The sequence below is a fragment of the Procambarus clarkii genome, chromosome 94 (assembly GCF_040958095.1).
Source record: "Procambarus clarkii isolate CNS0578487 chromosome 94, FALCON_Pclarkii_2.0, whole genome shotgun sequence".
In the NCBI taxonomy this organism is placed as follows: Eukaryota; Metazoa; Arthropoda; class Malacostraca; order Decapoda; family Cambaridae; genus Procambarus; species Procambarus clarkii.
Genome location: NC_091243.1, coordinates 443,812 through 470,758, shown reverse-complemented (window position 1 = coordinate 470,758; position 26,947 = coordinate 443,812). Strand labels below are relative to the sequence as shown.

The 26,947-nt window shown below is 46.3% G+C and overlaps 1 protein-coding gene and 1 long non-coding RNA gene across 2 annotated transcripts in view; one reads left to right on the top strand and one right to left on the bottom strand.

The window, feature by feature from the left end:
* LOC138359921 (uncharacterized) overlaps positions 1-26,947 on the bottom strand; it is a 407,357-nt gene that overhangs the window by 178,462 nt on the left and 201,948 nt on the right. The window lies entirely within an intron of this gene.
* LOC138359925 (uncharacterized) overlaps positions 16,040-26,947 on the top strand; it is a 386,355-nt gene continuing 375,447 nt past the window's right edge. The window contains exon 1 of the long non-coding RNA XR_011226157.1: positions 16,040-16,100. This is a non-coding gene — a long non-coding RNA (uncharacterized lncRNA). The remainder of the gene's footprint in view (positions 16,101-26,947) is intronic.

Here is a 26,947-nt window from a genome sequence, read left to right as displayed (position 1 = left end):
CCATATTTTGGAGCCAAATTCTGCTTCTCTGCACGTATTCGCAGTTTGAAATTACGACTTTTTATACCCAACATATGCGAAGTACTGAAAGCAGCGTTTGGTCACATTTGTCCCAAACCTCCCTGCAGTTTTCAAAATATCCCAAACTTCCCAATTTCAAGGCCTGAGCCATATTTTGGAGCCAAATTCTGGCTCTCTGCACGTATTCGCAGTTTGAAATTACGACTTTTTTATACTCAACATATGCCAAGTACTGAAAGCGGCGTTTGGTCATATTTGTCCCAAACTCCCCTGCAGTTTTCAAAATATCCCAAACTATCCAATTTCGAGGCCTGAGTCACATTTAGGAGCCAAATTCTGGCTCTCTGCACGTATTCGCAGATTGAAATTACGACTTTTCATACCCAACATATGCCAAGTACTGAAAGCGGTGTTTGGTCACATTTGTCCCAAAACCCCCCTGCAGTTTTCAAAATATCCCAAACTATCCAATTTCGAGGCCTGAGTCACATTTAGGAGCCAAATTCTGGCTCTCTGCACGTATTCGCAGTTTGAAATTAAGACTTTTTTATACCCAACATATGCCAAGTACTGCAAGCGGCGTTTGGTCACATTTGTCCCAATCCCCCCTGCAATTTTCAAAATATCACAAACATCCCAATTTCGAGGCCTGAGCCATATTTTGTAGCTAAATTCTGGCTCTCTGCACGTATTCGCAGTTTGAAATTACGACTTTTTATACCCAACATATGCCAAGTACTGAAACCGGCGTTCGGTCATATTTGTCCCAAACTCCCCCTGCAGTTTTCAAAATATCCCAAACTTCCCAATTTCGAGGCCTTAGTCATATTTTAGAGCCAAATTCTTGCTCTCTGCACGTATTCGCAGTTTGAAATTACGACTTTTTATACCCAACATATGTTAAGACCTGAAAGCGGCAGTTTGGGACATTTTGCACAAACTCCCTTGCAGTTTTCAAAATATCCCAAATATCCAAATTTCGAGGCCTGAGCCATATTTTGGTGCCAAATTCTGGCTCTCTGTACTTATTCGCAGTTTGAAATGGCGACTTTTTTATACCCACCCCTCCCCATCCGGCCCGTTGGCGTCGTGAGGGGGCTTGGTGGACGGCTGCCGGAGTGTGATGCTCCGTGGGGCAGTCCTCTGTCCTTGCACTCCTGCTGCTGTCTTCTCTAATTGTGCCGGATCACTTTTCCTTTTCCTTATATTTCGTTTTTCTCCCCCCTCTTCTCCTATCTGCTTGTCGTTTCCTGCCGACCTTTTGCTTGTTTTGGATTATTTCTTTGGACTTCTTCTATTTTGACGCCCGGGTGCTTGGGGAGGCATACTCTTGCACCCGTAGAACTGTTGTACCAGACGTCTCGAGCGAGGGGAACCTTTTATTGTCAATCCCCCTTTCGTCACTGAACCCGATCTCCACGGACTGACGGTTCTTAAGGTGGCGTTTGTGGGAGGTATACTCACGACGCACCCCTAGGGGGCCCCGGCATGATCGGCGATAGCTTCCTATTGGGTGTCCTGCCTCTAATTGTGGCTCCATGGTGGGTATGGGGGCACATTGGTGGATGAATTTTTCTCTTCGTTTCTATGTCGTTGAATGTTTCCGTTGTACCCTCTCGGGCTCGTGGGGTGGGCGACCAAGCCCCCGAGTCGGCCTGTATTGGAAGACCAGGCTCTGTAGCTCCCGCTGCGTTGGGCCCCGACCTTGCTCCTCCTTTGACCGTCCTGAATTCTTCCCCCAGCTCCCCTCCCTCCTCTGTGGTTGGGTCGAGCCTCCAGCCCCCAGTGGTGACCACTTCGTCCCCTGGTGTGGCTAAGTCTCTCGTTGTGACTACTGTGCCTTTTGACCCCTCTCTCTCTAGGGGTTCTCAATGCCGTTCGCGCCCCGGTCGCACTCGCTCGATTCCTTCCCGTGCTGATGCGTATCAGGCCTTGTTTGGTCCGGCTTCATGGGCCAAATACTTTGATCTCCTCCCTCTTGATTCTGCGCCTCCTGACGATTTCTCCCTCCATCGACATCTCGTTGATTCCGTGGATGCCTCTGTTACTTTCCACCCCACTCGTCTCGGTACACGTGTCGTTGCTGCTCCTTCTCAGGATGCTGCTTCCCGCTTGGCTGCCTTATCTTGCCTTGGCGAGACCCCTGTTCGGGTCTCGAAGAATGTTCAGATGAATGCCAGTGTTGGCACTATTCTCCTCCCACCCCATGTTGCAACCGGTGTTCGGAATGTGCAGGATTGCCACGATGATATTCGGCATATCCTTGATGCCCAAGGCCATTCTGTCCTCCAGGTTGACTCGTTTACTCGTCCCCCTCGTGGTCGTCGCCGTCAACCCCTTCGTGTTGTGAAGATCACCTTTGATGGTAGGACCCTTCCATCCTCTGTCATTCTTGCTGGTGCCAGGTGCTCTGTCCAGGAGTATATTCCTTCTCCTCGGCTCTGCAACAAGTGCTGGAGGTTTGGGCATGGTGCCCTCCGCTGCTCCGGGACTGTCTCTCTCTGTCCTTTGTGTAGTGGCGAAGGTCACTCTAAGTCGGAGTGCACTTCTCCCCAAGCTCGTTGCCTCAACTGCGGTGAGGCCCATCCTACCTTCTCCCGTGCGTGTGTCCATTACAAGCTTGAGGCAGCCGTCCTCAACTTGAAGCACCGGGAGCGTTTATCTTTTCCTGAGGCGAGGCGCCAGGTTCGCCGGCTCCCGCCTTACGCTAACGTCTGTTATGCTCGCGTGTTGCGCTCTTCCTCTCCTCGTCCTTCCCTCCTTCCTCAGACTCACAACCGTTTCCGGACCTTGGACCCTGATACGCCCCCTGTTCCTGCTATGGAGGTTTCTTTGGCCCCTGCTTCCCTTTCGGTTGCTGCTCTTGCTGGGGTGCGCTCCCCTCTTTCTACCCCTCCTCTTCCTGCTGCTGTCCTTGACTGCTCCTCTCCGTTGTCTCCTCCTCCTCCTCCTCCGGACCCCGCCCACCCACCTCTGATCTGTTCTCCCGTTTCCTTCCCTCCGTCTTTGCTCAGTTTACCCATGCACCCTAGCCCTGACTTTGCTGACCCTGATCCCGACCCTGATATTCTTTAACGTGCTCTGTTGCTCTTTCGCCTTTGTTTCTTCCTTGTTCTCTGTTTTTGTCCTTTCTCTTCTCGTCGTTGTCCATTCTTCAATGGAACGTTCGAGGTTATTACGCCAATTTCCTCGAACTCCAACTTCTGATTTCGCGGTTTTCGCCCCTTTGTGTCTGTCTCCAGGAGCCGATGCTTGGTGCTCGTCCTGGTCGTTTTCGTGGCTATTCCTTCTCCCCCCCCCAGCCGTTGCTGGGGCTTCTAATTCTTCTGCTCTCTTGATTCGTGCTGATGTTCCCTTTGTTCCTTTATTTTTTCCTTCACCTCTCCATTGTTCTGATGCTCGTGTCTTTGTGGGGAAATGGTACACTGTTTGTTCCATTTATCTCCCCCCGAGTGTCCCGCTTTCTCTTCTTGATTTGAAACACCTCCTAGACTCCTTGCCGGAGCCTGTGCTCCTGCTGGGTGACTTCAATTGTCGCCATTCTCTTTGGGGTGACGTTCTGACGAATACCCGGGGTCGCCTTCTTGAGCCGTTTCTCCTCTTTTCTTCCCTGTCTCTTCTGAATTCTGGTGAGCCCACTCATTTGGACTCTCGGACTCGCACCCTTTCTTGTCTTCATCTTTCTCTCTGCTCTTCTTCTCTTTACTTAGATTTCACGTGGCAGGTTCTTGATGACCTCCATGGAAGTGATCATTTCCCCCTCCTTGTTTCCTCTTTCTCTTTTCGCCCTTCCCTCTCTTTCCCTAGGTGGCAGTTTGCTAAGGCAGACTGGAACCTATTTACCCTCAGTGCTGCTCTCTCTGACCTCTCCCTTCTGCCTCTCTCTCGCGCTCTCCTCCTTTTTCATGACACTGTCTTCAACGCTGCCCTCCGCTCTATCCCTCGCTCTTCCTCTCGGGGTCCACGGAAGTGCGTTCCCTGGTGAAATGCGGACTGTGCTCGGGCTGTCCGCTGTAAGCGTGCAGCCTGGAAGAGGCACCGCCATAGGCAGACGACCGATTCTTTTCTTTTCTTTCGGAAAGCGAGTGCGGTGGCCCGTAGGGCCATCCGTACGGCTAAACGTGAATGTTGGGCATCTTATGTCTCAACAATTACGTCCGAAACTCCTCTGGCCCAGATCTGGAAGCGTATCCGCAAGATAGCGGGTAAGTTCGTTCCCGATGTTTCACCGGTCCTTCACCTCCATGATACTCTTGTGGCGGAGCCGTTGCAGGTCGCTTCTGTACTGGGTTCCCAATTTTCTTCTGTTAGCTCTGGTCTTCATCTTCCCAATCTTTCCTTCTTCGTAAACCTGTCCTGAGTCTCGTCCTTTAGATTTCTGCACTCATCTTCAGCTTCCCTATAATGATCCCTTCTCTCTCTCTGAACTTCGTTCTGCCCTGACCCTCTACGGTTCTACGGCGGCGGGCTCCGATGGTATTCATTATGAGATGCTTCGCCATCTCCCTCCGAGCACGTCTCAGTATTTACTGAGTCTGTATAATCGGATCTGGGAGTCGTCGTCAGTCCCTGAGGACTGGCTCGATGCCGTTGTCTTCCCTGTTCGTAAACCAGGGTCTCTGGGTACTTCCCCTAAGGACTTTCGCCCTATTGCTCTCACAAGTGGTGTCTGCAAACTCTTTGAACGTATGGTTAACGTTCGTCTGATGTGGTTCCTGGAACACCATCACCTCCTCTCCCCTTCTCAATTTGGCTTCCGCAAGTGCCGCAGCACGACAGATGTCCTGGTGAACTTGGAGGTCTATGTTCGTACTGCTTTTGCTGCGAAGACCTCCGTTGTTGCGGTCCTTTTTGACCTGGAGAAGGCTTACGACACCACTTGGCGGTATCATATTCTATCTCAACTTCATTCTTTTGGACTTCGTGGTCGTCTCCCTCTCTTTCTCCGCGGCTTCCTCTCTCGTCGTTCCTTTCGGGTGCGCCTTGGTACCCTCTCTCTGCCTCTTTTCAGCAATACGAAGGTGTGCCCCAGGGTAGTGTGTCTCACCGCTCTCTATGTCGATGATCTTACCCTTTGCTGTCATGGTGATGATTCGCCTCTCCTTCAGCGCCGGCTTCAACTTGCAATTGATGCCGTGTCGTCTTGGGCCACCGATCATGGCTTCAAGTTCTCTACTTCTAAGACTTGTGCCATGACTTTTTCGCGGAAACGGGTCGTTCTTCGTTCCTCTGTCACTTTATGGTCATCCCCTTGAATACAAAGATTCCGCGAAGCTTTTGGGGTTATTCCTTGACACTCGCTTGTCTTGGTCTCCCCATATCTCTTACCTCCGTGTTGAGTGCTCTAAGGCCCTTACCCTCCTTCGGGTCTTGTCCCATACTTCTTGGGGGGGGGGGCAGATAAGCGCACTCTCCTTGCTTTACATTCCTCTCTCGACCTGTCTAAGCTCGATTATGGTTGCCCTGCTTACTCGTCTGCTTCTCCTTCTACTCTTCGCTGTCTTGATGCTTTGCACCATACTGGGTTGCGCCTCAGTTCTGGTGCCTTTCGTTCGACTCCCGTCCTTAGCTTGTACGTTGACACTGGCTTCCTGTCTCTCCAAGACCGCCGTGATCGCTACTGTCTTCACTATCTTGCGCGGTCCTTATAACATCCTTCCTCTCGCCACTGTCGTGCTTTAACTTTTACCCCTCCTGCGGTTCCTGTTCCTCTTCACCACCTCCCTCTTTCTGTCCGGTTATCTCGCCTACAGGTCTCTCTTTCCATTCGTATTTCTAGTGTTTCTCCTCGTGTTGTTCCTTCTTTGCCCCCGTGGAAAGTCCCTCTTCCGCGGTTTTGTACATCCTTGACCCGTATCACTAAAGCTTCTACCCCTCCTACGGTTCTAAAACGCCTTTTCCTTGAGCACTTTTCTTCTCACTCCCGCTCCGTTTCTGTCTTCACTGATGGGTCTAAGTCTGCTGATGGTGTTGGCTACTCTGTTGTTTTTCCTGATCGCACTTATATGTGTCGCTTACCTCCGGAGAACTCACTGCCAAACAGGTAAGTGGGAGGGATGAGGTTTGATGCAAATGACAGATAAGGACACACTTTAAAAGGATTCAGTATAAGTAGACAAATAAACACACAATTTAACAGGAGCATCTCTAAGCAGTAGCGTATATACTAAGCCTACAAACATAGGATTATGCCTAAACAGTAGAAGTGAGTGCTCCCAAAGACACAAAGCCAGTGTTCTAAACACTTATATTCGTCGAGCCCTTACCCACTGCTCAGAATGGAGCAACGTGAGTAGGGAGTTTGAAAGTTAACTGAAGTGTTGGTGAACAATGGATATAGCAACAAATAAATAAACGCGACATGAGATGACACCTGGACCAGGTACAATCCTGAACCTAGAACAGAAACCACAACACCTCCAATAATATTATATTACAAATCGGATTTGGAAGGAAGGATTGGGCTACAGGAATGATTGGGCTACAGGAAGGATTAGTCTACAGGAAGGATTGGGCTACAGGAAGGATTGGGCTACAGGAAAGACTGGGCTACAGGAAGGATTGAGCAACATCTCCAAATGTATATTTGCCAGATAATTTGGCACTAAAAACAAAACGCATATATTATTGTTTAGACTAAATCCGCCACTCATTACGTTCCGGAAGTTGTCGTATATACACTACAAAATCTGCGTGTAAATCACGACAATTAACACGTGATGAAAATGTGACAGTGTCAGACCACGAAAAGAACTGAAACAGGAATTTCCTTAAGTATTTTCGTATTTATTAATACATCTTCAGAAGGGTGTTTCAATTCTTCCTTCGAGGTCTGACACTGTCACTACAGAACATGAATGTATTTACACGTTGCAACAATGAATAATGAGAGCAATCATTATATGGATGGCGTAATAATAGGGGAACATTAGCGTCTCTGGTGGTCAGATGCTTAACTGTATTAGAGGTTGACACTTTAGATATTATAGTGAAGTAAGGGTGAGTGGCGCGTCTGGGAGTCCAACTTCTTAACGTGTGGCTCATTTGTCGACCAGCCCCCGCCTGGCAAGCGTCACGTTGATTACCAGTGAGTAAAAAATAAATGTGTTACAGATATCATTAATCAATCATAATATAGGAAGGATTGTTCGGGGTGTGTACTTCATGTTGTTATTCGTTATTATTTTGTATATTATATGTATCTAGACAAAATATAGAGGTGACTGTCAGGTGGCAGCCATAGGTGTACCCGCTAGTTAAGTCATTAGGGCGCTTGTGGTGGCCTTCCCCCTCCCCTTCCGGCCCGTTGGCGTCGTGAGGGGGCTTGGTGGACGGCTGCCGGAGTGTGATGCTCCGTTGGGCAGTCCTCTGTCCTTTTCTGGCCTTGCACTCCTGCTGCTGTCTTCTCCAATTGTGCCGGATCGCTTTTCCTTTTCCTTATGTTTCGTTTTTCTCCCCCCTCTTCTCCTATCTGCTTGTCGTTTCCTGCCGACCTTTTGCTTGTTTTGGATTATTTCTTTGGACTTCTTCTATTTTGACGCCCGGGTGCTTGAGGAGGCATACTCTTGCACCCGTAGAACTGTAGTACCCGACGTCTCGAGCGAGGGGAACCTTTTATTGTCAATCCCCCTTTCGTCGCTGAACCCGATCTCGACGGACTGACGGTTCTTAAGGTGGCGTTTGTGGGGCGTATACTCACGATGCACCCCTAGGGGGCCCCGGCATGATCGGCGATAGCTTCCTGTTGGGTGTCCTGCCTCTAATTGTGGCTCCATGGTGGGTATGGGGGCACATTCGTGGATGAATTTTTCACTTTTCGTCTCTATGTCGTTGAATGTTTCCGTTGTACCCTCTCAGGCTCGTGGGGTGGGCGACCAAGCCCCCGAGTCGGCCTGTATTGGAAGACCAGGCTCTGTAGCTCCCGCTGCGTTGGGCCCCGACCTTGCTCCTCCTTTGACCGTCCTGACTTCTTCCCCCAGCTCCCCTCCCTCCTCTGAGGTTGGGTCGAGCCTCCAGCCCCCGGTGGTGACCACTTCGTCCCCTGGTGTGGCTAAGTCTTTCGTTGTGACTACTGCGCCTTTTGACCCCTCTCTCTCTAGGGGTTCTCAACGCCGTTCGCGCCCCAACCGCACTCGCTCGATTCCTTCCCGTGCTGATGCGTATCAGGCCTTGTTTGGTCCTGCTTCATGGGCCAAATACTTTGATCTCCTCCCTCTTGATTCTGCGCCTCCTGACGATTTCTCCCTCCATCGGCATCTTGTAGATTCCGTGGATGCGTGTGTTACTTTCAACCCCACTCGTCTCGGTACACGTGTCGTTGCTGCTCCTTCTCAGGATGCGGCTTCCCGCTTGGCTGCCTTATCTTGCCTTGGCGAGATCCCTGTTCGGGTCTCCAAGAACGTTCAGATGAATTCCAGTGTTGGCACTATTCTCCTCCCACCCCATGTTGCAACCGGTGTTCGGAATCTGCAGGATTGCCACGATGATATTCGGCATATCCTTGATGCCCAAGGCCATTCTGTCCTCCAGGTTGACTCGTTTACTCGTCCCCCTCGTGGTCGTCGCCGTCAACCCCTTCGCGTTGTGAAGATCACCTTTGATGGTAGGACCCTTCCATCCTCTGTCATTCTTGCTGGTGCTAGGTGCTCTGTCCAGGAGTATATTCCTTCTCCTCGACTTTGTAATAAGTGCTGGAGGTTTGGGCATGGTGCCCTCCGCTGCTCTGGGACTGTCTCTCTCTGTCCTTTGTGTGGGAGTGAAGGTCACTCTAAGTCGGGGTGCACTTCTCCCCAAGCTCGCTGCCTCAACTGCGGTGAGGCCCATCCTACGTTCTCCCGTGCCTGTGTACATTACAAGCTTGAGGCGGCCGTCCTTAACCTGAAGCACCGGGAGCGTTTGTCTTTTCCTGAGGCGAGGCGCCAGGTTCGCCGGCTCCCGCCTTATACTAACATCTCTTATGCTCGCGTGTTGCGCTCTTCCTCTCCTCGTCCTTCCCCCCTTCCTCAGACTCTCAACCGTTTCCGGGCCTTGGACCCTGATACTCCCACTGCCCCCTCCTCTGTTCCTTTGAGTTCTTTCCCGAGGGGTCCCCCTCCTGGTCCTCTGTCTGGGGTTCCCCTTCTTTCAACCCGGTCTGTCATGTCTCCTGTGTCTTCTTCCTCGTCCCCCTCCGATCCTCCTTCCCATCCTCTTCCTCCATCTATCGGCTCTCCCCGCCGCCTGTCGGTGCAGGCGGATGTCCATCGCTCTCCTAACGGCCGTCGTGTGTGCTCTCGTTCGGCTTCTCCGGTTGAGACACTGGAATCCGTTGCCCGGTACGTAGTTGCTGGGACACCGGTCTCTTTAAGTCAGAAGCGTAAGCCTGGCTCCTCTCCTTCCTCTTCCCCGGCGGGTAAGAAGGCTTCGCTTTCTTCCTCAGCTCCTCCTCCTGGCTCTGTTGCTCCTTCCCCTCCCGTTTCGGTGCTTGCGCCCCCTGTTCCTGCTATGGAGGTTTCTTTGGCCCCTGCTTCCCTTTCGGTTGCTGCTCTTGCTGGGGTGCGCTCCCCTCTTTCTACTCCCCCTCTTCCTGCTGCTGTCCTTGACTGCTCCTCTCCGTTGTCTCCTCCTCTTCCTCCTCCTCCTCCGGACCCTGCCCGCCCACCTCTGATCTGTTCTCCCGTTTCCTTCCCTCCGTCTTTGCTCAGTTTACCCATGCCCCCTAACCCTGACTTTGCTGACCCTGATCCCGACCCTGATATTCTTTAACGTGCTCTGTTGGTCTTTCGCCTTTGTTTCTTCCTTGTTCTTTGTTTTTGTCCTTTCTCTTCTCGTCGTTGTCCATTCTTCAATGGAACGTTCGAGGTTATTACGCCAATTTCCTCGAACTCCAACTTCTGGTTTCGCGGTTTTCGCCCCTTTGTGTCTGTCTCCAGGAGCCAATGCTTGGTGCTCGTCCTGGTCGTTTTCGTGGCTATTCCTTTCTCTCCCCCCCCCCCAGCCATTGCTGGGGCTTCTAATTCTTCTGCTCTCTTGATTCGGGCTGATGTTCCCTTTGTTCCTTTACTTTTTCCTTCGCCTCTCCATTGTTCTGCTGCTCGTATCTTTGTGGGGAAATGGTACACAGTTTGTTCCATTTATCTCCCCCCGAGTGTCCCGCTCTCTCTTCCTGATTTGAAACACCACCTAGACTCCTTGCCGGAGCCTGTGCTCCTGCTGGGTGACTTCAATTGTCGTCATTCTCTTTGGGGTGACGTTCTGACGAATACCCGGGGTCGCCTCCTTGAGCCGTTTCTCCTCTCTTCTTCCCTGTCTCTTCTGAATTCTGGTGAGCCCACTCATTTGGACTCTCGAACTCGCACCCTTTCTTGTCTTGATCTTTCTCTCTGCTCTTCTTCTCTTTACTTAGATTTCACGTGGCAGGTTCTTGATGACCTCCATGGAAGTGATCATTTCCCCATCCTTGTTTCCTTTTTCTCTTTTCGCCCTTCCCTCTCTTTCCCTAGGTGGCAGTTTGCTAAGGCGGACTGGAACCTATTTACCCTCAGTGCTGCTCTCTCTGACCTCTCCCTTCTGCCTCTCTCTCGCGCTCTCCTCCTTTTTCATGACACTGTCTTCAACGCTGCCCTCCGCTCTATCCCTCGCTCTTCCTCTCGGGGTCCACGGAAGTGCGTTCCCTGGTGAAATGCGGACTGTGCTCGGGCTGTCCGCTGTAAGCGTGCAGCCTGGAAGAGGCACCGCCATAGGCAGACGACCGATTCTTTTCTTTTCTTTCGGAAAGCGAGTGCGGTGGCCCGTAGGGCCATCCGTACGGCTAAACGTGAATGTTGGGCATCTTATGTCTCGACAATTACGTCCGAAACCCCTCTGGCCCAGATCTGGAAGCGTATCCGCAAGATAGCGGGTAAGTTCGTTCCAGATGTTTCACCGGTCCTTCACCTCCATGATACTCTTGTGGCGGACCCGTTGCAGGTCGCTTCCGAACTGGGTTCCCACTTTTCTTCTGTTAGCTCTGGTCTTCATCTTCCCCAATCTTTCCTTCTTCGTAAACCTGTCCTTGAGTCTCGTCCTTTAGATTTCTGCACTCCTCTTCAGCTTCCCTATAATGATCCCTTCTCTCTCTCTGAACTTCGTTCTGCCCTGGCCCTCTGCGGTTCTACGGCGGCGGGCTCCGATGGTATTCATTATGAGATGCTTCGCCATCTCCCTCCGAGCACGTCTCAGTATTTACTGAGTCTGTATAATCGGATCTGGGAGTCGTCGTCAGTCCCTGAGGACTGGCTCGATGCCGTTGTCCTCCCTGTTCGCAAACCGGGGTCTCTGGGTACTTCCCCTAAGGACTTTCGCCCTATTGCTCTCACAAGTTGTGTCTGCAAACTCTTTGAACGTATGGTTAACGTTCGTCTGATGTGGTTCCTGGAACACCATCACCTCCTCTCCCCTTCTCAATTTGGTTTCCGCAAGTGCCGCAGCACGACAGATGTCCTGGTGAACTTGGAGGTCTATATTCGTACTGCTTTTGCTGCGAAGACCTCCGTTGTTGCCGTCCTTTTTGACCTAGAAAAGGCTTACGACACCACTTGGCGTTATCATATCCTATCTCAACTTCATTCTTTTGGCCTTCGTGGTCATCTCCCTCTCTTTCTCCGCAGCTTCCTCTCTCGTCGTTCCTTTCGGGTGCGCCTTGGTACCGCTCTCTCTCCCTCTTTTCAGCAATACGAAGGTGTGCCCCAGGGTAGTGTTCTGAGCACTACTCTTTTTCTGGTTGCCCTCAATGGTCTTCTTTCCTCTCTTCCTTCTGGTGTCTTCTCCGCTCTCTATGTCGATGATCTTACCCTTTGTTGTCAGGGTGATGATTCGCCTCTCCTTCAACGCCGGCTTCAACTTGCAATTGATGCCGTGTCGTCTTGGGCCACAGGTCATGGCTTCAAGTTCTCTACTTCTAAGACTTGTGCCATGACTTTTACGCGGAAACGGGTTGTTCTTCGTCCCTCTTTGTCACTTTATGGTCATCCCCTTGAATACAAAGATTCCGCGAAGCTTTTGGGGTTATTCCTTGACACTCGTTTGTCTTGGTGTCCCCATATCTCTTACCTCCGTGTTGAGTGCTCTAAGGCCCTTACCCTCCTTCGGGTCTTGTCCCATACTTCTTGGGGGGCAGATAGGCGCACTCTCCTTGCTTTACATTCCTCTCTCGTCCTGTCTAAGCTCGATTATGGTTGCCCTGCTTACTCGTCTGCTTCTCCTTCTACTCTTCGCCGTCTTGATGCTTTGCACCATACTGGGTTGCGCCTCAGTTCTGGTGCCTTTCGTTCGACTCCCGTCCTTAGCTTGTATGTTGACACTGGCTTCCTGTCTCTCCAGGACCGCCGTGATCGCTACTGTCTTCGCTATCTTGCGCGGTCCTTGCAACATCCTTCCTCTCGCCTCTGTCGTGCTTTAACTTTTACCCCTCCTGCGGTTCCTGTTCCTCTTCGCCACCTCCCTCTTTCTGTCCGGTTATCTCGCCTACAGGATTCTCTTTCCGTTCGTATTTCTGATGTTTCTCCTCGTGTTGTTCCTTCTTTGCCCCCGTGGAGGGTCCCTCTTCCGCGGTTTTGTACATCCTTGACTCATATCACTAAAGCTTTTACCCCTCCTACGGTTCTAAAACGCCTTTTCCTCGAGCACTTTTCTTCTCACTCCCGCTCCGTTTCTGTCTTCACCGATGGGTCTAAGTCAGCGGACGGTGTTGGCTACTCTGTTGTTTTTCCTGATCGCACTTATATGTGTCGCTTGCCTCCGGAGACTAGCATCTTTACAGCGGAACTTTATGCTATTCTCTATGCTCTTCGTCTCCTGCTTTCTCGTTGTCAGTCTTCCTTTGTGGTTGTTGTTGACTCTCGTAGTGCCCTCATGGCTCTCGGGTGCTTTAATCCAGTTCATCCAGTAGTTGTCGAGATCCAGCATTGGCTGTTTCTCGTTCACAGTAAATTTAAGTCGGTTGAGTTTTGTTGGGTTCCCAGCCATATTGGCGTGTCTTTAAATGAGCGTGTGGATGCTGCCGCTAAGGAAGCTGTCCGCTCTTGTCCCATCTCTCGTAAAGGCATTCCGTATTCCGACTTTTACCTGGTTATCCATTCCTCAGTCCTTACCCGTTGGCAGGCTTCTTGGTTGTCTGTTACTGGTAACAAGCTACGTACTCTTAAATGTTGTGTTTCCTCGTGGCCGTCCTCCTTCCACTGTAACCGGCGGTGGGAAACAGCTCTGGCGAGGTTGCGTATTGGCCATACTCGCTTAACCCATGGTCACTTGATGGAGCGCCGCCCTGCTCCTTATTGTCCTAGTTGCATTGTCCCTCTTACGGTCGTGCATGTCCTTCTTGAATGTCCTGACTTCCAGGACGAGCGTGTGTCTTGCTTTCCGACCGCCCCTCGCGGTCACCTATCCCTCGATAGAATTCTTGGTGACTCGGATACTTTTGATATCGTTCGCCTTATGCGTTTTTGTTCTCGTATTGGCATCCTTGGTGATATTTAGCGCCCTCTGATTATTTTGCGTATTTGATGGTGCTACATAGCCTTCCCGGTTTGGTGCCTTCTTTTGATAATTACTTACTTACTTACTTGTGGTGGCCTTAATAGCCATGCCAGTAGTTAGCCAGCAATCTTAAGGTTATCTTGAGATGATTTCGGGGCTTAGCGGCCCCCGCGGCCCGGTCCTCGACCAGGCCTTCTTTTTCTTACACATCCCCAGGAAGCAGCCCGTAGCAGCTGTCTAACTCCCAGGTACTTATTTACTGATAGCTGAACAGGATCATCAGGGTGAAAGAAAGTGCCCATTTGTTTCATCCTCCACCGGGGATCGAACCCGGAACCTCAGGATTACGAATCCGAAGCGCTGTCCACTCGGCTGTCAGGCCCCTTAAAACAACCCAAAGAGAAATCTTCGACATATTTTGATGAAAATCTGAATAAAACGAGAAATTTTGGCCACAGATTGTGTGAAGATGGTGGTGGAGGGGGGGAGGGGATTGAGGGGGTGCAGGTCAGTATGATGAGCATGATTCAGAATGATGGAAGGAGAAGGGCTCGTATGATGAATTGACCTAAGGGCCACCATCTACAGTGGCCTCGACGGGGACAGGACGGCGGCGCCTTGTCAAAGGTCAGCCTTCCTACTCCCTCCACCCTTATTTTATTGAGGATTTGTCTTGTGTATAGTGTGAACAAGAGGAATGACTCGGCATTTACGACTTGAGTGGTTAAGCGGGTTCATGGGTTAATAATCCTATGGGGGAAACAACACATCTATTTTCTGTGTTACATTGTGGCTTGTTGAGCTTGAAGCTGTTGTCCAGCCTGTCTGTGTCAAATATTTCATTTTAGAGAAGTGGTCTGTATTAATACCCTCCAATTTGGTCAGTATTATCATTTTTTTTTTTAATTTGTAATACTGACCAAGTTGGAGGTTATAAATACAAAGCACTTCTCTAAAAGACTTTACAAAGTATAAAGCAATGCATTAAAATAGTATTACTAAGGCCTCGGCTGTTATTTATTTATTTATATATCTACAAGAAGTTACATTGGGTTTCTGAGAGTACATAGCATGATGTGTTTACATTCTTGTAAAGCCACTAGTACGCATAGCGCTTCGGGCAAGGCCTTAATCTAACAGATAATATTAAGGAGGTAATTTCTAGGAAAATTTCTAGGGTAATCTATCAAACTCTATAACAATTTAAATATTTATAGTGTTAGTCCTTCAAAGATTCGTGGTAGTGACAGTTGAACAAGTTCTGGCATGATTGTTGTTGCTGTCTTGAACTTTCTCCAAAGCGGAAAATCATTGATGTGTTTTTGAAGTGAAGTTTCCATATTAGGACACAGTAGGCCAGATGGGACCACAACAGAGACTCGTACAGTTGAATATTCAATGTTGTTCGTTTAAGTCAAAGATTCGTTTAACTATTCTTAAGGATTGTTTTCATATTAACTGAGTCCCAGATGTTCAATGGCTGGTACATCATAACTCCTAGGTAATATTGACTTAAATTTACCAGAGGGCCACCATTTCTCCATAGTGCCCTCTACGGCAACAGGAAGCCGGCGGCTTGTCAAAGGTTCCCCTACGGTTCCTGAGGAGTTTGTCTATATGTATTTTGAGTGCGCAAACTGCTGCATTATGACATTAAAGGTAGTTTGATAATATGCACAACGTGTCTTGTAGCTAAGCTAAAGGTGACTTGTAATGTTTAGCAACAAGTCACCCTAGATTGTTTAGTGTGTTGACGACGACGTTTCGGTCCTGGACCACTCTCAAGTCCACTTGAGAATGGTCCAGGACGGACCGAAGCGTCGTCATCCCTTCACCTGCTAGTGTGTGGTCTGGTCAAACTACTTCAGCCACGATATTGTGACTCATCGCCTGCACTTAGTGTGTTAACGACTAGGGCGATGGAGTGGTCATATCAGGATGGCAATTGTGCAAATAAATGTGGAAGATAATTGTTTCCATCTTGTTTACTCTGCGATATAAAATGGTTTCACCTGTAAATGTTTATTTTTGACAATGTAACCACTAGACTTCTAACGTTGGTTTGGTGCTCATGGACCATATACTGTACTTGAGAGGTTTTAAGCATGTTGTTTATATAATTTAGGCCAATACACAGCTAAATAAATGAATAATACACAGTACGTTTATCTAAGATTAGCTAAAGGTTTGTTTTTAGTGGAAAACCCTATTAAGATAATGTGTTTCTATGTAACTTTAAAAGAACATTGATGCTTTACCATAGCCTCATGAGTCCAAGACAAAAATGTATTCCGTTAGGCTATTGCAGTCTTGCCTACTCGCTATTGTTGTTACAATCTGTAATTAATCTCCATTGCAGTTTCACCTTTTCCAGTGATTGGTTCCAGTGTTCTTGAAATTCATAATTATATTTTCCTACTCGATTGTATTTGAAATAAACTGTTTATACTTACCCTGGTGCTACATAGCCTTCCTGGTTTGGTGCATTCTTTTGATAATTACTTATACTTGCCCTAAATATATGTAAAAAATATTTTTTCAGAAGTGTGACACGTGTGGACAAGTGTTGGATCAGAGGAGTCAAGGTAAAGTGCTTATTTAACAACTAGTTCTGGGGAGGAGCGGGTGGAACTAGATGGACGTAGAAAACTTCACATTCTTGTTACACTAACACTGGTTTGCGCCTCGGAGAGGCTGCAGGACCCAGTAAGTTCAGTAGAACTTCGGTTTCAACTCCTTTTGACCATGTCGTAGCTCAGTCGATTACAGGAGCGTCTGGGATGCTCTCGGATGCAGGTTTGAATCCTCGTCCCGGCCCTTATGGATTTGTACACTCTTGTTAGCAGGCTGAGAGCTTTTCTTTCCCATAGATTTATTTATAGAAGAGTTAGCAATAAGTCGGCTGGGTTTATTAACGTATTGTTTTTAGGTCCCATTTAGATTATGCAGTTCAGTTTTGATCGCCAAACTAAAGAATGGACATAATTCACTAGAACACGTCAGTTAGGATGACAAAGTTAATCCCGTAAATTAGAAAGCTTCCGTATAAAGAGATGTTGGAAAAACCTTAACTTGACATGATTGAAGAGTACAAGTGGATGAATGGGCATAACAAGGAAGCTATTGATAAAGCTTTAAATGAAGATAAGTTCAGATTTAGGAAATACCTGGGTAAATACTGGTTTGGTAACTGGGTTGTGGATTTGTGGAACAAATTACTGGATCTTGTGCAGACGACGAGTCACAATAACGTGGCTGAAGTATGTTGACCAGACCACACACTAGAAGGTGAAGGGACGACGACGTTTCGGTCCGTCCTGGACCATTCTCAAATCGATTGTGGTTCATACTACTGGATCACTGGATCCATATTACTGGATCATAATAGGCATAGGAATCTTCGATAAGTTGAAGCTTAGGTTAGACGTATATGAATGAGTGTAGGTGGATATAAATAGGAAGTGCCACGTGCAGGACAATAGGCCATCTGCAGTTTCTTGACTTACGTTCTACTAGTTTACACTCAGAACGCGACTCTCCAATCAGCTTACATCTGTATCCTCAATTGCTGCTAGGTGATCAAGGGCAAACATTTAACCTTGAATGTTTAATACAAACCAAATGATGGGTATCAAAGATGTATGGTAAGGAAAAAGCTGGGTAGTGAGGCAAGTTTTGGGGTAGTGAAGACTTAGAATATTGTTCAATGTGGGTGACAAAGACTTGCTGTGAAGAGTAGGTAAAGAATAAATTGAGAGATAGGAGAATTATCTCAAGAACCTTAAGAAGAATTATCTTCAGACTTGGACTGGCTGGCATATGCATTATATCTCATTAATGCATATGCCAGGGGGGGGGGGAGATCTCCCCAAAGGCATAAACTGCTAGGTCAGGTCATCCACAAACCCATATCCAATGACTCCAAGGTCATGGGAAGCTTGACCTTCCCATGAAGTTGGAGGATTGTTGTTGGGTTTGTGGATTTGGAATGAGGGAAGAGGCGGGCTGGATGAGGCAGTTTATGTCTTGGGAAATATTTGTAATCATTTCATTTAGAGATGACTGTGAGCAGAAATGACACGCTATAGTAGTCATTTATAGTGAAGATGATAATGTATTTTCCAAATGAGAAAAAATTATGCGTGGCGAAAACTTAAGTTGAGATAAAAGTATGTTGTCAACAGCTCTACAATAAAAGATTTAATTGTGGAAGAGATTCCCGCCCGAAAGGTCGGCCATCTTGGCGCGCAGATTGAACGCTCCTGGCTGGACTTTCTTTCCACACCTCGCCTGGAGCTCATCTTTGAATTCAGCTGGCTTTTTTGGGCCAGTGTGTGCTCACTGCAGCTACCCTGGGGCTCACAGCACCGGGGGAGGCCGGAGCCTCCCTAATGGACGCCCTATTTTGGAGCCAAATTCTGGCTCTATGCACTTATTCGCAGTTTGATATTACGACTTTTTATACCCAAAATATGCCAAGTGCTGAAAGCGGCGTTTGGTCACATTTGTCCCAATCCCCCATGCAGTTTTCAAAATATCCCAAACAATCCCAGTTTCGAGTCTTAAGCCATATTTTGGAGCCAAATTCAGGCTCTCTGCACGTATTCGCAGTTCGAAATTCCGACTTTTTATACGCAACATATGCCAAGTACTGAAAGCGGCAGAGAGACATTTTGCACAAACTCCCCTGCAGTTTTCAAAATATCCCAAACATCCCAATTTCGAGGCCTGAGCCATATTTTGGAGCCAAATTCAGGCTCTCTGTACGTATTCACAGTTTGAAATTACGACTTATATACCCAACATATGCCAAGTACTGAAAGCGGCGTTTGGTCACATTTGTCCCAAACCTCCCTGCAGTTTTCAAAATATCCCAAATATCCCAATTTCGAGGCCTGAGCCATATTTTGGAAACAAGTTCTGGCTCTCTGCACGTATTCGCAGTTTAAAATTACAACTTTTTATACCCAACATATGCCAAGTACTGAAAGCGGCGTTTGGTCACATTTTTCCGAAACCTCCCTCCAGTTTTCAAAATATCCCAAACATCCCAATTTCGAGGCCTGAGCCATATTTTGGAGCCAAATTCTGGCTCTATGCACGTATTCGCAGTTTGATATTACTACCTTTTATACCCAACATATGCCAAGTACTGGACACGGCAGTGAGTCACATTTTGCACAAACTCCCCTGCAGTTTTCAAAATATCCCAAACATCCCAATTTCGAGGCCTGAGCAATATTTTGGAGCCAAATTCTGGCTCTGTGCACGTATTCGCAGTTCGAAATTCCGACTTTTTATACGCAACATATGCCAAGTACTAAAAGCGGCAGAGAGACATTTTGCACAAACTCCCCTGCAGTTTTCAAAATATCCCAAACATCCCAATTTCGAGGCCTGAGCCATATTTTGGAGCCAAATTCAGGCTCTCTGTACGTATTCGCAGTTTGAAATTACGACTTTTTATACCCAACATATGGCAAGTACGGAAAGCGGCGTTTGGTCACATTTGTCCCAGTCCCCCCTGCAGTTTTCAAAATATCCCAAACATCCCAATTTCGAGGCCTGAGCCATATTTTGGAGCCAAATTCAGGCTCTCTGTACGTATTCACAGTTTGACATTACGACTTTTTATACCCAACATATGCCAAGTACTGAAAGCGGCGTTTGGTCACATTTGTCCCAAACCTACCTGCAGTTTTCAAAAGATCCCAAATATCCCAATTTCGAGGCCTGAGCCATATTTTGGAAACAAATTCTGGCTCTCTGCATGTATTCGCAGTTTAAAATTACAACTTTTTATACCCAACATATGCCAAGTACTGAAAGCGGCGTTTGGTCACATTTTTCCGAAACCTCCCTCCAGTTTTCAAAATATCCCAAACATCCCAATTTCGAGGCCTGAGCCATATTTTGGAGCCAAATTCTGGCTCTATGCACGTATTCGCAGTTTGATATTACTACCTTTTATACCCAACATATGCCAAGTACTGGACACGGCAGTGAGTCACATTTTGCACAAACTCCCCTGCAGTTTTCAAAATATCCCAAACATCCCAATTTCGAGGCCTGAGCAGTATTTTGGAGCCAAATTCTGGCTCTCTGTACGTATTCGCAGTTTCATATTACGAATTTTATACCCAACATATGCCAAGTCCTGAAAGCAGCAATTAGTAAGATTTTGCACAAACTCCTCTGCAGTTTTCAAAATATCCCTAGCATCCCAATTTCGAGGCCTGAGCCATATTTTGGAGCCAAATTTTGGCTCTCTGCACGTATTCGCAGTTTCATATTACGAATTTTATACCCAACATATGCCAAGTACTGAAAACGGCAGTGAGTCACATTTTGCACAAACTCCCCTACAGTTTTCAAAATATCCCAAATATCCTAATTTCGAGGCCTGAGCCATATTTTGGAGCCAAATTCTGGCTCTCTGCAAGTATTCGCAGTTTGAAATTGCGACTTTTTTATACCCAATATATGCCAAGTGCTGAAAGCGGCGTTTGGTCACATTTGTCCCAAATCTCCCTCCAGTATTCAAAATATCACAAACATCCCAATTTCGAGGCCTGAGCCATATTTTGGAGCCAAATTCTGGCTCTCTACATGTATTCGCAGTTTGATATTACGACTTTTTATACCCAACATATGCCAAGTCCTGAAAGCGGCAGTGAGTCACATTTTGCACAAACTTCCCTGCAGTTTTCGAAATATCTCAAATATCCCAATTTCGAGGCCTGAGCCATATTTTGGAGCCAAATTCAGGCTCTCTGTTCGTATTCGCAGTTTGAAGTTACGACTTTTTATACCCAACATATGCTAAGTACTGAAAGCGGCGTTTGGTCACATTTGTCCCAAACCTCCCTCCAGTTTTCAAAATATCCCAAACATCCCAATTTCGAGGCCTGAGCCATATTTTGGAGCCAAATTCTGGCTCTATGCACGTTATCGCAGTTTGATATTACGACTTTTTATACCCAACATATGCCAAGTCCTGAAAGCCGCAATGAGTCACATTTTGCACAAACTCCTTTGCAGTTTTCGAAAAATCCCAAAGTATCCCAATTTCGAGGCCTGAGCCATATTTTGGAGTCAAATTCTGGCTCTCTGCACTTATTCGCAGTTTTAAGTTACGAATTTTTATACCCAACATATGCCTAAGTACTGAAAGCGGCGTTTGGTCACATTTGTCCCAAACCTCCCTCCAGTTTTCAAAATATCCCAAACATCCCAATTTCGAGGCCTGAGTCATATTTTGGAGCCAAATTCTGGCTCTATGCAAGTATTCGCAGTTTGATATTACGACTTTTTATACCAAACATATGCCAAGTCCTGATAGCGGCAGTGAGTCACATTTTGCACAAACTCCCCTGCAGTTTTCGAAATATCCCAAATATCCCAATTTGAGGCCTGAGCCATATTTTGGAGCCAAATTCTGGCTCTCTGCACGTATTCGCAGTTTTAAGTTACGACTTTTTATACCCAACATATGCCAAGTACTGAAAGCGGCGTTTGGTCACATTTGTCCCAAACCTCCCTCCAGTTTTCAAAATATCCCAAACATCCCAATTTCGAGGCCTGAGCCATATTTTGGAGCCAAATTCTGGCTCTAATGCACGTATTCGCAGTTTGATATTACGACTTTTTATACCCAACATATGCCAAGTCCTGAAAGCCGCAATGAGTCACATTTTGCACAAACTCCTATGCAGTTTTCGAAAAATCCCAAATATCCCAATTTCGAGGCCTGAGCCATATTTTGGAGCCAAATTCTGGCTCTCTGCACTTATTCGCAGGTTTAAGTTACAACTTTTTATACCCAACATATGCCAAGTACTGAAAGCGGCGTTTGGTCACATTTGTCCCAAACCTCCCTCCAGTTTTCAAAATATCCCAAACATCCCAATTTCGAGGCCTGAGTCATATTTTGGAGCCAAATTCTGTCTCTATGCAAGTATTCGCAGTTTGATATTACGACTTTTTATACCCAACATATGCCAAGTACTGAAAGCGGCAGTGAGTCACATTTTGCACAAACTCTCCTGCAGTTTTCAAAATATCCCAAACATCCCAATTTCGAGGCCTGAGCAATATTTTGGAGCCAAATTCTGGCTCTCTGCATGTATTCGCAGTTTTAAATTACGAATTTTTATACCCAACATATGCCAAGTCCTGAAAGCGGCGTTTGCTCATAATTGTCCCAAAGTCCCTTGCAGTTTTCAAAATATCCCAAATATCCCTATTTCGAGGCCTGAGCCATATTTTGCAGCCAAATTCTTGCTATCTGCACATATTTGCAATTTGAAATTACGACTTTTTTATACCCAACATATGCGGAGTACTGAAAGCGGCGTTTGGTCACATTTTGCCAAACTCCCCTGTAGTTTTCAAAATATCACAAACATCCAAATATCGAGGCCTGAGCCATATTTTGGAGCCAAATTCTGGCTCTCTGCACGTATTCGCAGATTGATATTACGACTTTTTATACCCAACATATGCCAAGTACTGAAAGCAGCGTTTGGTCACATTTGTCCCAATCACCCCTGCAGTTTTCAAAATATCCCAAACATCCCAATTTTGAGGCCTGAGCCATATTTTGGTGCCAAGTTCTGGCTCTCTGCACGTATTCGCAGTTTAAAATTACGACTTTTTTTTACCCAACATATGCGAAGTACTGAAAGCGGCGTTTTGTCACATTTTGCACAAACTCCCTTGCAGTTTTCAAAATATTCCAAACATCCCAATATCAAGGCCTGAGCCATATTTTGGAGCCAAATTCTCCCTCTCTGCATGTATTCGCAGTTTGATATTACGACATTTTAGACCCAACATATGCTAAGTACTGAAAGCGGCGTTTGGTCACATTTTGCACAAACTCCCCTGCAGTTTTCAAAATATCGCAAACATCCCAATTTCGAGGCCTGAGGCATATTTTGGAGCCAAATTTGGCTCTCTGCACGTATTCGCAGTTTTAAATTACGACTTTTTATACCCAACATATGCCAAGTCCTGAAAGCGGCAATGAGTCACATTTTGCACAAACTCCCCTGCAGTTTTCAAAATATCCCAAATATCCCAATTTCGAGGCCTGAGCCATATTTTGGAGCCAAATTCAGGCTCTCTGTACGTATTCGCCGTTTTAAGTTACGACTTTTTATACCCAACATATGCCAAGTACTGAAAGCGGCGTTTGGTCACATTTGTCCCAAACCTCCCTCCAGTTTTCAAAATATCCCAAACATCCCAATTTCGAGGCCTGAGCCATATTTGGGAGCCAAATTCTGGCTCTATGCACGTATTCGCAGTTTGATATTAGATATTACGACTTTTTATACCAAACATATGCCAAGTCCTGAAAGCGGCAGTGAGTCAAATTTTGCACAAACTCCCAAGCAGTTATCGAAATATCCCAAATATTTCAATTTCGAGGCCTGAGCCATATTTTGGAGCCAAATTCTGGCTCTATGCACGTATTCGCAGTTTGAAATTGCGACTTTTTTATACCCAATATATGCCAACTACTGAAAGTGGTGTTTGGTCACATTTGTCACAAACCTCCCTGCAGTTTTCAAAATATGCCTAATATCCCAATTTCGAGGCCTAAGCCATATTTTGGAGCCAAATTCAGGCTCTCTATACGTATTCACAGTTTGAAATTACGACTTTTTATACCCAACATATGCCAAGTACTGAAAGCGGCGTTTGGTCACATTTGTCCCAAACCTCCCTCCAGTTTTTAAAATATCCCAAACATCCCAATTTCGAGGCCTGAGCCATATTTTGGAGCCGAATTCTGGCTCTATGCACGTATTCGCAGTTTGATATTACGACTTTTTATACCAAACATATGCCAAGTCCTGAAAGCGGCAGTGAGTCACATTTTGCACAAACTCCCCTGCAGTTTTTGAAATATCCCAAATATCCCAATTTTGAGGCCTGAGCCATATTTTGGAGCTAAATTCTGGCTCTCTGCACGTATTCCCAGTTTTAAGTTACGACTTTTTATACCCAACATATGCCAAGTACTGAAAGCGGCGTTTGGTCACATTTGTCCCAAACCTCCCTAAAGTTTTCAAAATATCCCAAACATCCCAATTTCGAGGCCTGAGCCATATTTTGGAGCCAAATTCTGGCTCTCTACATGTATTCGCAGTTTGATATTACGACTTCTTATACCCAACATATGCCAAGTCCTGAAAGCGGCAGTGAGTCACATTTTGCACAAACTCCCCTGCAGTTTTCGAAATATCCCAAATATCCCAATTTCGAGGCCTGAGCCATATTTTGGAGCCAAATTCAGGCTCTCTGTACGTATTCGCAGTTTGAAGTTACGACTTTTTATACCCAACATATGCTAAGTACTGAAAGCGGTGTTTGGTCACATTTGTCCCAAACCTCCCTCCAGTTTTCAAAATATCCCAAACATCCCAATTTCGAGGCCTGAGCCATATTTTGGAGCCAAATTCAGGCTCTATGCAGGTATTCGCAGTTTGATATTACGACTTTTTATACCCAACATATGCCAAGTCCTGAAAGCCGCAATGAGTCACATTTTGCACAAACTCCTTTGCAGTTTTCGAAAAATCCCAAATATCCCAATTTCGAGGCCTGAGCTATATTTTGGAGCCAAATTCTGGCTCTCTGCACGTATTCGCAGTTTTAAGTTACGACTTTTTATACCCAACATATGCCAAGTACTGAAAGCGGCGTTTGGTCACATTTGTCCCAAACCTCCCTAAAGTTTTCAAAATATCCCAAACATCCCAATTTCGAGGCCTGAGCCATATTTTGGAGCCAAATTCTGTCTCTATTCACGTATTCGCAGTTTGATATTACGACTTTTTATACCCAACATATGCCATGTCCCGTAAGCGGCAGTGAGTCACATTTTGCACAAACTCCCATGCAGTTTTCGAAATATCCCAAATATCCCAATTTTGATGCCTGAGCCATATTTTGGAGCCAAATTCTGGCTCTCTGCACGTATTCGCAGTTTTAAGTTACGACTTTTTATACCCAACATATGCCAAGTACTGAAAGCGGCGTTTGGTCACATTTGTCCCAAACCTCCCTCCAGTTTTCAAAATATCACAAACATCCCAATTTCGAGGCCTGAGCCATATTTTGGAGCCAAATTCTGGCTCTCTACATGTATTCGCAGTTTGATATTACGACTTCTTATACCCAACATATGCCAAGTCCTGGAAGCGGCAGTGAGTCACATTTTGCACAAACTCCCCTGCAGTTTTCGAAATATCCCAAATATCCCAATTTCGAGGCCTGAGCCATATTTTGGAGCCAAATTCAGGCTCTCTGTACGTATTCGCAGTTTGAAGTTACGACTTTTTATACCCAACATATGCTAAGTACTGAAAGCGGTGTTTGGTCACATTTGTCCCAAACCTCCCTCCAGTTTTCAAAATATCCCAAACATCCCAATTTCGAGGTGTGAAACCATATTTTGGAGCCAAATTCAGGCTCTATGCAGGTATTCGCAGTTTGATATTACGACTTTTTATACCCAACATATGCCAAGTCCTGAAAGCCGCAATGAGTCACATTTTGCACAAACTCCTTTGCAGTTTTCGAAAAATCCCAAATATCCCAATTTCGAGGCCTGAGCTATATTTTGCAACCAAATTCTGGCTCTCTGCATGTATTCGCAGTTTGATATTACGACTTTTTATACCCAACATATGCCAAGTACTGAAAGCGGCAGTGAGTCACATTTGCACAAACTACCCTGCAGTTTTCAAAATATCCCAAACATCCAAATTTCGAGGCCTGAGCCATATTTTGCAACCAAATTCTGGCTCTCTGCATGTATTCGCAGTTTTAAATTACGAATTTTTATACCCAACATATGCCAAGTCCTGAAAGCGGCAGTGAGACACATTTTGCACAAACTCCCCTGCAGTTTTCGAAATATCCCAAATATCCCAATTTCGAGGCCTGAGCCATATTTTGGAGCCAAATTCAGGCTCTCTGTACGTATTCGCAGTTTGATATTACGACTTTTTATACCCAACATATGCCAAGTACTGAAAGCGGCGTTTGGTCACATTTGTCCCAAACCTCCCTCCAGTTTTCAAAATATCCCAAACATCCCAATTTCGAGGCCTGAGCCATATTTTGGAGCCAAATTCTGGCTCTATGCACGTATTCGCAGTTTGATATTACGACTTTTTATACCCAACATATGCCAAGTCCTGAAAGCGGCAATGAGTCACATTTTGCACAAACTCCCCTGCTGTTTTCGAAAAATCCCAAATATCCCAATTTCGAGGCCTGAGCCATATTTTGGAGCCAAATTCTGGCTCTATGCACGTATTCGCAGTTTGATATTACTACTTTTTATACCCAACATATGCCAAGTCCTGAAAGCCGCAATGAGTCACATTTTGCACAAACTCCTTTGCAGTTTTCGAAAAATCCCAAATATCCCAATTTCGAGGCCTGAGCCATATTTTGGAGCCAAATTTTGGCTCTCTGCTCGTATTCGCAGTTTGAAATTGCATCTTTTTTATACCCAACATATGCCAACTACTGAAAGCGGCGTTTGGTCACATTTGTCTCAAACCTCCCTGCAGTTTTCAAAATATCCCTAATATCCCAATTTCGAGGCCTGAGCCATATTTTGGAGCCAAATTCAGGCTCTCTATACGTATTCCCAGTTTGAAATTACGACTTTTTATACCCAACATATGCCAAATACTGAAAGCGGCGTTTGGTCACATTTGTCCCAAACCTCCCTCCAGTTTTCAAAATATCCCAAACAGCCCAATTTCGAAGCCTGAGCCATATTTTGGAGCCAAATTCTGGCTCTCTGCACGTATTCGCAGTTTTAAGTTACGACTTTTTAAACCCATCATATGCCAAGTACTGAAAGCGGCGTTTGGTCATATTTGTCCCAAACTCCCCTGCAGTTTTCAAAATATCCCAAACTTCCCAATTTCGAGGCCTGAGTCATATTTTGGAGCCAAATTCTGGCTCTCTGCATGTATTCGCAGTTTGAAATTATGACTTTTTATACCTAACATATGCCAAGTCCTGAAAGCGGCAGTGATTCACATTTTGCACAAACTCCCCTGCAGTTTTCAAAATATCCCAAACATCCCAATTTCGAGGCCTGAGCCATATTTTGGAGCCAAATTCAGGCTCTCTGTACGTATTCGCAGTTTGAAATTACGACTTTTTATACCCAACATATGCCAAGTACTGAAAGCAGCGTTTGGTCACATTTGTCCCAAACCTCCCTGCAGTTTTCAAAATATCCCAAATATCCCAATTTCGAGGCCTGAGCCATATTTTGGAAACAAATTCTGGCTCTCTGCACGTATTCGCAGTTGAAAATTACAACTTTTTATACTCAACATATGCCAAGTACTGAAAGCGGCGTTTGGTCACATTTTTCCCAAACCTCCCT